The sequence below is a fragment of the Panicum virgatum genome, chromosome 2K, assembly GCF_016808335.1.
Source record: "Panicum virgatum strain AP13 chromosome 2K, P.virgatum_v5, whole genome shotgun sequence".
In the NCBI taxonomy this organism is placed as follows: Eukaryota; Viridiplantae; Streptophyta; class Magnoliopsida; order Poales; family Poaceae; genus Panicum; species Panicum virgatum.
In genome coordinates this window covers 35,057,364-35,070,539 of record NC_053137.1, presented here as the reverse complement: position 1 = coordinate 35,070,539, position 13,176 = coordinate 35,057,364, and the positions used below count along the sequence as shown (strand labels likewise).

General features: G+C 46.8%; 1 non-coding gene across 1 annotated transcript; it reads left to right on the top strand.

Annotated features, from left to right (window-relative positions):
- Positions 1 to 6,022: 6,022 nt before the first annotated feature.
- Positions 6,023 to 6,131, top strand: LOC120696279. Its single transcript, XR_005684057.1, has one exon. It is a non-coding gene; the product is annotated as a small nucleolar RNA R71 (small nucleolar RNA).
- The last annotated feature ends 7,045 nt before the right edge of the window (positions 6,132 to 13,176 follow it).

Below are 13,176 nucleotides of genomic sequence, written 5' to 3'. Positions count from 1 at the left end.
GCATCATCCTCATCTTTGGTGGTTGAGGGTCAGAATGGCTTGTAGAGTACCACTTACCACTCCGTTGTTCAACCGTCAATCCGGAGGTTTTATAATGTTTTTGAAAAGAAATATTGTAGTTCCTCGGGTGATCTCTCGGATCGCTCAATGTGTTTCATTCCTCACCAAGGCCTTTTTATGCGCCTTTCTTTTTCCATCCTACTTCTAATGGCTTCTTTTTGGTGGATCTGTAGGTGTGGAGGATATAATGGCAAACTTGCTTCTCATATTTCGCTAAGTCAAAGACCGGATCCACAGGAGAAACAAGTCATAAGCCTTGATCAAGATGTGCAAGTGTGTGGATATTTTTGGTGGATGGTGGATGAAACTCCTTCATATGAATTCTTTCCCTTATAATTTTTTTTGGTATGGGCTATATTTTCTCTTTCTTTTTTTTTCTTTTTCTTTTCTTTTTTTTGTGACATGCCTTGTGGGCATGTGGCATACCTTCTTTGGGTAAGCATCTTTTCTCTCTCTTTTTTGACATGCGTTGTGGCATGTGGCATACCTTCTTTGCGTATGCATCTTTTATTTCTTTTGGTATAGCCCATACATCATGATGATAACTTTGGAGAGAGATAAAGATGGTACAATATGGAGTTTTATTTGTGGATGGATGGATGTACTTGCTATCTTCCAGGTGTTAGAAGTATAGCATGTGAGTGGTCGTGTATGTGATCTTGATCATGGGCATATGAAGTGATTCTCACAAAGGGTCACAACAATTTGACAAAGCTCAATGAGAAGACAAGTTGCATATGTGGAAAGGCTGTTCAAACTTGTAATTCATATGGCTCTGGATGAGAATTGCATATCACCGAGGAACTTTTATTTTTATTTTTGTATTTTTGAAAAGAAATACTCCGGATATCAAGCATCACGTAGGAGAAGATCATAGCAACTCTTTTCAGCCATATCATAATCCACGACAACCTAGATTCGAATTCTGCTTTTTCGCTACCCACAAGTTCAAGCTTAAGGTTTGAACATCTAGCCACCAAACTCATAACTTAGGGAGAGCACAAGGTTGTAACTAGGCATATGAAAGGAACTAACAGAGCAACTATTCATCATCTCAACAAGTAAATATTTTTGGGTTTTTAAAGGTTTTGCCAATTTTTATTTTGTTTTAGTTATGTAATTTTTTATGAATTTTTAGAATTTTGCAAATTTTTGTTTGGTTTCATGCAAGGTTTTGAAAGCAGTAAAGATAGAGTTTGATACAAGGTACATCTCATGGGGGTCCTCCCCCAAGCTAGCTTCAGGCTCACTGCTGTTGGTTGGGGTTAAACCCATGTAACGTCCCGCCTCCCCGAGGCCGGCCCTGCTTACCTCTGGCTGCTTTCTAGGACATAGACTACCCTCATAGACCAACACCAGTCTTTTCTACACACTTTGTCCTCACTTGTGCGCACCCGGGAAGAGCTTCCCGGTCGGTCACCCATCCCCAAATTTCTCCGGGCCAAGCACACTTAACCTTGGAGTTCTTTGGAGACCGGCATCCGGAAAAGAAGTTGCAACTTGTTGGTATGAGTATCCTATTAATCCTGTTAAGCCCTGGGCCAGGGTGTCACATACTCACCCTCTTAAGAGACCGACGTCCTCGTCGGTCAATCCCAAGCCAGGAACGTCCTCTTTTGGCCATGTCCCGTACGTCCAGTGCCAGCAGCCCATGTACCACGTCCGTGCATCCAGTGCCAACGGTCCCTATGCCACGTCCGTGCGTCCAGTGCCAACAGCGCATCCCAGATACCCGCGCAATGACCCGCCACGCGCCCGTGCACATGCCGGTGGCATCTGCGCCCCACGCGCCCGTGCTCATGCCTTCATTCTGTAACGTCCGTACGTGCCCGTGAAACCGCGAGAGTCAGCTTTGATACCATTCTGTAACGTCCCGCCTCCCTGAGGCCGGGCCCGCTTACCTCTGGCTGCTTTCTAGGACATAGACTGCCCTCATAGACCAACACCAGTCTTTTCTGCACACTTTGTCCTCACTTGTGCGCACCCGGGAAGAGAGTCAGCTTTGATACCATTCTGTAACGTCCCGCCTCCCCGAGGCCGGGCCCGCTTACCTCTGGCTGCTTTCTAGGACATAGACTGCCCTCATAGACCAACACCAATCTTTTTTGCACACTTTGTCCTCACTTGTGCGCACCCGGGAAGAGCTTCCCGGTCAGTCACCCATCCCCAAATTTCTCCGGGCCAAGCACGCTTAACCTCAGAGTTCTTTGGAGACCGGCTTCCGGAAAAGAAGTTGCAACTTGTTGGTATGAGTATCCTATTAATCCTATTAAGCCCTGGGCCATGGTGTCACAACCTAGCCCAACGGTAGTAGGCCCTCCACTCCTCCTGGGTTTGCTGCTGTTGCTGCTCCAGGTTGCGGATCCTCTCGCCTGTGTATCGCTGCCAGTTTTGAGTTGACTCGATGTGCTGGCCTAGCGACTCGTCGATGTTGGTGGTGCGCACGTTTAGCTCGCCCATTTGCCGAGTCAGAGTGGCGAAACCTCAGGAGGAAGCTGTACGTCGCGGGGGACCACTGGAGCTGGAACTGGTGGACCGGTGCCCTGAGGCCTGCCGTGCCCACTCGGTGGAGCTGGCACTCTACCATGACGAACTTCCAGCCTCATATTGCTGTGGTTGATGCTGAGGTTGCTGCTGCATGAACTTCTCCCTTCTAGCCCTGCTTCTTGTAACCCTGCCAGGAAGACCAAAAACACTATGCGTGCGGTTCTCCTCTTGTGGAACAAGAGGGATGGTTAGCGAACGACAATTATACAAATGATACCCCGCGTTTGGCAATGGGATTTCATTTGCATAACCAAGCGAAAAGAAAATCAAGGAGTCATCCGGGCCTTTCTTGAGTGTGTGGCCTTGAACCAGGTATGCCTCATCGATCATAGCACGGGGCTTCTCAATGAAGGGAACGTGGTTCCCGTCCAAGATTCCCATGTTTGATGCGATGTGGGTAACCAAAGAAGTGCATTCAATAGGACCCGTCATCCGAAAATTTGTGAGCCATTGCTTAACCATTGCTTGTGCGGGGGGGATTCAGATTTTGTTGACCATGGCGTATAATATCATCAACTCATCGTTCCGCACTGGTCATGGATCATCTCTTGCAAAGAGAGTGATAGCCACCCATTTGTGCATCAAACGAAGAGTCGGATTTTGAATGTCATTGCACCGAGGTGCAAACTTGCCATGAACAACTTGACCCGAAATCAAACCCCAAAACTCATGTCGATCAAAACTGCGGCAAGCTTTTGCAAGAGAAACTGGCAAGCGCGCACTAAAACCAAGGAGGTGACTGAAATTTCTCCAATTAAAATAGCGTTCAACTCCAAAAAGTCGGAAAGAAACACCATCGTCCACCTCTCGAAGAGTGCAAAGAAACTGGATAGTGAGGAGATGAGAACCATTCTCCTCAACGGGCACAAAACCATCCACAACCGCATGCCAAACACGAGCGAAGTCAACGTCCATACCTGTTTTATCGAGAAGGTCCGGATCGAAGGCTCTGGTATGACCAAATCTTCGATTCTTGATCATGGCGTAGGCTTGACGCTCGCGGTCATCTTGCAAGTCGAGGTATGGTGCATCATCTTCATCTATCTCCATGTCCTTGGCTTGCGGTTCTGTAGCTTGCTCCTCGAACTGTTCTTCTTGTTCGTCTTGCTCATAATCCATTGTAGTCGGTGTTGGTGCTAGTTCGGTGGAATGATGAGAGCTCGACTCGCCCTGCGAACGGGACGAGCCCAACCTCGTCATCCTCTTGAGAGCTCTGGAAATTTTCCGCCCTGCACGTCTCATGCTTGCAATAAGAATGAACGAGAACAACTCAATTCGAGTTACGTTAGTGAAATAAAAATGAAACTCTTACCCAAAAGTTGTTCCTCCAAATATGTGATCAATCTTGCAGCAAAGAAATGAGAGAGAGAGATTTCTTGAAACCAAACTTGAGCCAAAATCCAATGGAAACCCGAGCAAGAATGTGTGAGAGGGAGTGTGAGTGAGTGTGTGAGTATGAGAGAGCTCAACACCCCTCTCGGCCCCTATTTAAAGAGAAAATGGCGCGTTCACTAGAGGAGAGGCAAGCCACAACGGCTATGGAGCCGTTGGAGAAGGTGGGGCCCAGGAGCCATTGGCCCTGGGTCGGTCGACCTGTGGGGTCGGCCGGCCCCAGGGTGGGCCACCCGGTGCCCCCCTTCGGCCTGGTGCTTCCTCAACGGTTAAGTTCTTTGAAAATATGGTGCACGGACAAAAGTTTGCTCGAAAAGATGTCCACATTATTTTTCCCAAAGGATTAAAAACTCAGAAAATATTTTTGGTATTTTTTTGTAAAAAGGGAAAAGTGCTAGAAAAAATTCCAGCATGCAGAAAACAATTTTGAAAATTTCAAATACGCAGTGGAGAAAAACAAATAAGATGCAAAGAAAATGTTGAAAAGCGGAGAAAGCAAATATGAGATAAATACCAATTTACCTTTGGCAAGGGCGCGTCGTTTAAAGTCCGACGTGCACGACTTTTCTCCATTGTTCTTACCATTCGTCGGCTCGTCCTGGAGAACTGGATGAGGCCGAACTCTCGACCTTCCGCCACACCTTCTTTTCCTTCTTCTTTCTTTTAGGTGCGGAGGGTCGTTGTTCTGGCTGGGGTTCTGGTGCACCTTAGAGTGCTTGCCCTTCACTGTCTTGTTGGATCATGAGGCACTGCTCTTCCTTCTTCTTGAACCTGAAAAACATATCCTCCCTTCCAACACGGAAATGGATTTCTCCCTTTCCGACATCGATCCTTACCTTGGTAGACCTTAGAAAAGGTAGCCCAAATATGAGGTCGACTCCAAGGTCGCCCTCCATATCCATTACCACAAAGTCGGCAAGGATGAAGGAGTCCCGTGCGCGTACGAAAACGTGTTCGGCTATCCCTTCGGGATACTGAATGGTTGAATCTGCAAGCTGTACGAGCATAGTTGTTGGGGAAAGAGCAGGATATTCAAGCAAGTGCTTCATATATTACCTTGGGCATTATATTCACGCTTGCCCCTAGATTGCATAGGTATCGCTTGAAGTGTTTGATGTAGATCGAGCAACTGATCTTGGGGACCCCTGGATCCTCTTACACCGCTGCCACCATGCCATCCCAAACGTCGTTCCTTGGGGGATAGTACCTAACTGCATGGTTATTGCGTGGTGGCCTCCGGGACGAGTTACCCCGTCTGGTAGATACCATGCTGACATTTTCAACGGGAGACTCGGGTTGCCCCGGAATCTTCCCGCTCTCAACAGCAGGTAACGAAGCAGCAATTTGTGAAAGCTGGGTTTCGATCATTTTGTTGAAACTTAACGGGTTTTTAAGAGTACAAGACAAAGTTTCAAGCTTGACATTTAAACCTTCCAGGGATTTGTCATTGGCCAAAAGCTTTTTATTTATATTTTCGTTGATTTTAACTTGGCCAAGAACAAGTTCTCTCAAGGGAGGTTGGTTTGAATTGAAATTCGAATTATAAGAAGGATTGTATTTATTACCTCCCTGAAAAGGTGGGCGTGGCTGGTTCCACCCCTGGCCTCCTTGTTGTGGATGGTACCCGTTATTGTAGTTGTTGTTCAGGTATGCGCAGTCTTCACGGGTTTCGGTGCAGTCGTTCCCCGAGTGTCCTTCATTACCACAGACTTCGCATGTGAAGTGCGAACCCATGGCATAAACGGGAGCATGGATCGGTTGTTTGCTCCCTTCCTCCATCTTCTTGATTAGGAGGTCCAGCTTCACGACAATCATATCCGTCTCTTTTACGGTATGCATGCCTTTGGTGCGGGGTTGGAGTCGTTCATCGCTCCACCCCTGATTGGAGACCATCTTCTCGACCAATTCTTTTGCTTTGGCGATAGTCAGGTCGAGGAAGGCTCCTCCAGTAGCAGCATCAATGTTGGCTCGAGATGTCATTGTGAGCCCATTGTAGAAGCTTTGCAAGACGAGCCACTCGTCCATGCCATGATGAGGACAGGCCAGGATGTATTCCTGCAGCCTCTCCCAAGCTTTTGGGATGGATTCCATCCCCGTCTGCTGGAAACTTGATATTTTCCCGTGCAGGGCATTTGTTTTGCCCAGCGGAAAGAATTTTGTGAGGAACGCCTTGGAGCATTTGGCCCAGGTGTTGATGTCCTTTTCTTTATAAAACCACTGTTTCGCCTTCCCTAGGAGGGAAAAGGAAAACAGACGAAGCTTGACAACATCAGCAGCGACACCCCGTATAACAACAGTGTCGTAGAGCTCTAGAAAATTCTGCAAATGTGCATTTGCATCCTCGTTCAGCTTGCCACAGAATGGGCTAGCCTGCACCATATTAATGAGGCTTGATTTGAGCTCGAAGTTCACATCCCCGACATTGATGTTGGGTCCAGTGGCCACATTGTCGGTGGAGGGGATGGAGAACTCGCGGAGAGTCTTTTCAGCCATAGCCTCAAGAACGAGTGGTGATTCCGAAATGGGTTTCTGTGACGGGAGGATAGCGAGAGGAGGAACGACGTGAGGTCGTGCCCTTCTCACGAGCCTCTCTGGATTGTCTGTGTAGTTTTCCGGCAGGGAGAAACTGGTCATACACTACCCCTGTCTTCTTTCAAATCAAAAATAAAAGAAGACATAAAGTGACATTAGCCTGAAAGAGTAAAGACTATATCCTGAGTACAAGGTCTAAGTTAATATTAGCACAATATCTTTGTTCACATGCCGTCCCCGGCAACGGCGCCAGAAATGCTTATTGACATTTCTTAGCGCAATCACTAGGAATGGTTAATCCTTAGCAACAGTGCCAGAAATGCATGTTGGCAGTCCTTAGTGCAATCACTAGAAATGAGGGTGCCGAACCCATCCGAGCAACTGCACCCAAGGGGTGCCACTCTCGTGGTATAATCAATACGATTACAGATGGATCCGCAAGTGCACGGATATACCATTGTAGCATTTCACCCGGACAGTAAGGGTATCATCATTTATTTGTGTCCCAAAGGACGGCAGCGGCAAAGGTATTGTACTCGACACTAACCATGACATTATGCCTCAAGCAATAGGCAATACTCTAACAGGGGTAAGTACAGATAAAGAATAAGCAAGGGTAATGCGACACATCACACAACCACACTCCAAGAGGAAGGAATAAAGGAGAGAAACTATAAAACAAAGAACTACTCTATCCTACGTCAAGTCAGCTGGAGCATAGGCTAGGTTAGGTGTCCTAGTGCTTCTATCCAAAGCAGGGGGGTCATGTTAGATCATGGTTAGGACTGCAGGTGCTAGGAAAATGGGATAGCAGGGAGAAGGTCCCACACCGGAGTACATCTAGTCCCGTTACCTCTTTGCATGAACTCCTACACTGAACCCGAATGTCGGGGAGTACGCTAAACGCAACACCGCTGTTACACCGTACGGACAGGGCTGTCACCACCTGCCATCTACCCCAGTCACACAGTTGAGCTGTTGTTGGTCGAAACCCACCGGCGAGTAGTGACAGGCAACACGAAGAGCCGGGAGGTTGCCGGGGCGCTAGCAGGCACTGCTCCCTCGTAGACGGCCCGCAATTCCAGCACACGCCGCGGCTTGTGAAGACACAGGGCGTGCCACCTGACCTATACCCGATCAGGAAGGTGCGAACGTGCTTGCAATGATTTGCCTGCATACACAAACACGTGGAAACATAAGTCCGAGCCGTGGTCGGCTCCCCGGGATGACTCTTGCATCGGCTTTAAAGAGCTGATCGAGTGCCGGTGTCAGATTGGATCTGCATCTATCCGGATATCGATAAATAAAGCAAATGAGTGTAAAGCTACTTCAATTAAATCTAATTAATCTAATCCATGACGGTAAAAGCTTCACTACTAGATCGGAACATCCTACACGTGATTGGGCCTAATAAACGTAACATATAACTAAACCATAACCAAAACAGAGGCCTAAGAATTAGCAAGAGCTGATTCCCGGATCAATTCCGTGTTAAGACTAGAGCAGAGCATCTAACACGCCACCGGATCATCCAACCCGTTTGCAAGGCCTAACCTAGCAGATATTACGCCAACTCTTAAGAATAAGAGCAAACCATAACATATTAGATCTACCAGACATAAAAGAAGCAGGGTGTTGCCTTTACGCAGCTAACTCTATGCAACAAGAGCTAGTATAAGATGATGACATAATCACATAAAGACAACATGATGTTCGTAGATGATAAGCAACAAAGCACAACAGATCTACTAAAAGCCATGCTACGAACATCGAGATAACTAGTACTACTCGCCATCAAAAATGCTTCGGTACGAGTAATACCAAGGTAAAGGTAAGAACAATGCTGCCCTGATCGCGAGAAGCGATCAGGGCAGCATGGCGCTTACTTGGATGAAACCCTAAGATTAGGGATGGCGATGCGCCGAGAGTTGTTGTTTGTGAGACGTGATGACATTCTTCTTTCATGAATAACATAGGGTACATATTTATAGTCCGGAGACTTGGGAAACAATCTAAACTAATCTTGTCCCGATCGGACTCTATCTCTGATCTTAAACTGAATCTAAAGATACATGGCCCATGTGGCCCAAATGCTCACGCAGGAGCCGATTTACAAGCCTTCTTATCCTCCTGCTTCAAGCCCATCTTGATTTTGTCCCATAAATTAACCCTAATTTATGGCGATAACACATGCCCCCTGGTTTTGGCAATGATAGTTCCAAAACCACTCCGTCGCTTCATCTTCCTGTTGATGCTCATCAAACACTTTGCAACCACCAAGGAAGATGCAACGTCTCTGCAACTGGCTCCTCGTAGGACGTGAAACTGCCGATCCGTCTTCCATCTTTTACTATTTAACCTCACCCCGAATCGGCTCTTCTTCACAGCAAACTCCTTCTTCCTCCCAAAGCTAAGTAGCGCAGAAAACCCCACTCCTCTGCTAGCCATGGCGATCTCTTCTTCCTCTGGCTCCAATTCCTTCGGAGATTCCTCTTCTTCATCTTCTCCTTCTTATTCTTCTTCCCTTTCCGCCTCCTCCATCGACTCCATCCCGGAGAGTCGAGAGCCGACGCCGGAGTGGGACCCAACTGCGGCGTATGAAACGCTGGCTCCTCTGCACTAGGATGCAGAGGAGTTCGACTTCGGGACCATCTCCGAGGAGGACGAGCCCAAGACTGAGGGAGAGGAAGACCTCCAGTTCCTGTTCCAAAAGGAACTGGAGAACAGCGAAGACGACGGCTTCTCTTGGGAGGGAGCCGACTCCTCCGAAGAGATCGACTCCTCCTCCAGCGACGACACGGTGGTAGGAGTAAACCCCCACCAATTCCTCAAAGCCCCCGCGGAGGGAAGTGAAGAAGGAAGCAGCAGCGGCGGCGGACGAAGCAGTAGCAGTGACGACGACAACGACAACAGCGGCAGCGACGACGATGATGACGACGGCGGAGACGCACCGGCGCGTAGCCCCAAGCGCCGTAGGCACTCAGACACCTACGATTGGTAGATGTAGGTAGCATCATAGGGGTAGGATCGTAAAGCCGAAGGATTAATTCCTTTGTAACAATCGGCTTTTCTTTGTAAGAAACCTTTCCTTTTTAGTGAAATCGACTTACTTTAATTACTGTGTGCTCGTTTACTTTCCAAAAAGCCGATGGCAATGCATCAGGCTTCTATAAATATCCAAGAGCCGACGAAATTCAAACTAGAAGCAACCCGCATAAGAGTAGAGTATCACTTCCACCTTGAACCGAACTCGAAACAAGCTCTCAAATCCGAGCGTAATTCGAAAACCTAGCTCTACAAATTCGAGCAAGAACTCTTCAAGCATCCGGAATTCGAATCAGAGCCCATAGCAACCAAACCCCAAGTCAACGGATCTGAACCATGGCAGACTCTACAGCTCATACGACAAATTCTGCAATCGGTGACGTGGCAATCTGCGGCCTGAAGGTAATATTCGGCCTAATCCTTTAGCTTCCCTCCGCTTATCAAGCCTCTGAAATACTAAACTCTGAAACATAACACCATATGCATACTTCTGAATTTCTGAACTTCAGGTGTCAGACATCCTTCTGCCGCATCCCTCCAATCCAAAATCTTTATGTCTTGGCCCACGAACCTATGAAAATCCCATAGATTTGATCTCTTGTGAAACAAATAGGATCCCTTTCGTGAGTCAAAACATCGATTGGAATCTCTAGGCTGACTGCTTAAGAGCCTGGCCCAACCCTCCTGAGAGCTGGATTACATGGTACAGTAGAGTAGCAAAAGCTTATATGCCCTTGTGGCAGGATTTTGAACATAGCCGATGCACTTAGCTTATCATTATCTCCTCTTGAAAAAGATCAGAATCTTCTGAAAACCATCGGCTATTTCTGGTCTGATGCTCTGAACTGTTTCCTCTTTGGTCATGGACCCATAACTCCCACTCTGCTAGATGTCACCATGATCACTGGTCTAGATATTGGATCTCCTAATCCAGCTGCCCACAAAATGGCAGAAGTCCCCTTCAAACTTTCTTCCAAGGTTAACTGCACAAACTGGGGCACTTACATGAATCAGCACATGAAACAAAGGAACACACAGCCTTCTTAAATCTTTGGCTAGAGCACTTCATCTTTTGTGGCCCTTCTTTAGCTCCAACTAAGAACTATCTTCCCTTGGCCTATCACCTGGCCCATGGCAATCACATCGGCCTAGGCAAACTTTTTCTTGGAGAAACCTACAAATATCTCCATTTGATGACATCTAACTTGCTTAACCAAAAGAAACTGAGAACCGGAGGCCCTTGGTGGTTTATTCAGTTGTGGGCACAACTGTACTTTCAGCACCAGATTCCGAACTTCCAAGGCCTAACCAAGAACTCTTTTTCTGATGAGAGTGGCAAACCAATTAGATGTACTAGCTACGGCCAAGCTTTATTTAGTCTTCCTGGCAGTAAACTGAATTCAACAGATGCAGCAAACTAGTTCATAATCTTCTATAAAGGCTTAGAGAATCCCCTTCACTTCCCATTCACCGAATCTGAATCCTTTGAGAACCCAACTGCCTTTAGACTAGATAATTTTGCAGATGACGACAGCACTCGGCATCTATACTCTTTAATGATCTGACCTGGTTTCCTTCCAGTTGGCATTAGCACCTCTAATAGAATTATCAAGCCAGGTTATGAATCTTACCAACCAGTCATAGCAGCTCGGCAATTTGGCCTAGGACAGGTCCCTCCCCACTTCCATATTCACCACTTGGTGGAGAGTAGAGCCGATCTGCCTGATGGTCTCACCAGCTCAAGATGCTACAGCATGTTCGATGACCTCCACATTCCAATACCAGTCGATCTATCATTTGATCCTTCATCGATCGATTTTAGCACATGGTGGGGAATGTGAAAAACACATGTATTCAGGAAAGCTCTAGGTCCTCGACTGCAGCAAATTGATCCTGAATATGTAATCCCCGAGGAAGAGGTACTGAATTTATACATCCTTTTTAATTCCTTCACTCCTTTACTTGACTAATCCTACTCACCCTGTTTGCAGCAACAAGATGGTCCAGAACCTATGACCAGCAACGGGGAGCCATTCCACTTTCTTCCAACTGCCCCTGATGTACTCTTCTGCAAAGGATCGCCATCGATGAAGAAAGTGATAATGACCATTCAGCCAGACTTACTTCAGTCGGCTTCCAAACGAAGACAAGCTTCTGCAATTGTTGCCCCCGAGTCTTAACCAAGAAAAGGAAGATGATCACAAAGCGCGTTATCAAGAAACCAGCACCAGCTTCCCCGAGTCCATCAGAGTCCAACACCAACCAGGTAATTCATCTTTCTAAAACTTCTTCTTTATTGCATACGCACATACTCTGGTTGACTGTAATTCTATTTTCAGGACGCAACTGAAGACATCCTTGAAACTGACACTTCAAATGCTCTGACGGATGTACATGACGAACAGGCTAACACAATCAAAGCCTCTATTGTCACCTCCAATCCAACCGGATCAGCCACATCAAAGCCGATCATCACTTCCTGTTCAGAACAGGTAACACTACAAGAACCAACTCTGAATCAGGCGATAGCTTCATAAATGCATCTTGCTATTAACTTTAGATATGTCCATAGAGCTTTGATATTTCAAGTTTGCTTTCCTTTGACCCGGTATCAATGGGTCTGACTGCCCCTGGAGCAAAAACACCATCTTTGCAGCAATCGGCTAATTTGGCACATCACCTTCATCTCATCAAGGATCTACTATCTGCTCCACTCACTGCTCTAGTTGGCAATTCCAGCAAGATAAAGAATATCTTCGAGCAAATAGAATCCCAACTCTCGGAGCCATTGCAAATCAAGCTTTGGCCAGCCAGCAATCTTCCATTCTTCCGGATAGATGTGAATAAAGCACAACAAAGAATAGAAGCACGTCGCTCTCAAGCTTCTCTGAAAGCTGACATTGCTCAAAAGTGCAAGGCCCTCAACTAGAATAAGGCAACTCTAGATATCAAAGCTGACATGTCTGCCAACACGAACCGACTCGACCTCTTGAAGAAAGAACTGGCAGAACTCGAAGAAAAGGTTCGTACCACCAGGAAACTCATCCAGGCCGAGGAAACTTCCATCGCAAACTCCAAACAAGAAACCCATGAAATGGTCGAGCAGATACAAGCAGAGTTTGCAGAGATAAGCACCTTGAGTCGGCAGATAGTAACAGGCGATGACAAGGATGATGAAGCAATCATAGCACGAGCAGATGCCATCCGCACAAAATCCATCCATGCCATAGTAGAATTCCTGAACCAATAGATAGGCTCAAGAAACAATTAGTGTCGCCCGTTAACCTGAAACTCATAACTGTTTAAAACATCTTAAGTCGATGGTCGCACATCGGCTATCTTGCTTCTCATATGTATTTTTTTACTAGCCAACTCAACGTGTTGGCCTTCTCATTCATTTTTTTTACCGGCCAACTCAACGTGTTGGCCTTTCTCTTTTTTTTACTGGCCAACTCAACGTGTTGGCCTGCCATGATTTTTTTTACTGGCCAAATCAACGTGTTGGCCTATTACACTGCAGCCAGATGGATCTCATCGGCTTTCGTCACTCACTCTCCCACATGCTCGGGAAATACTTCTTGAGGTGTTGGCCATTGACAG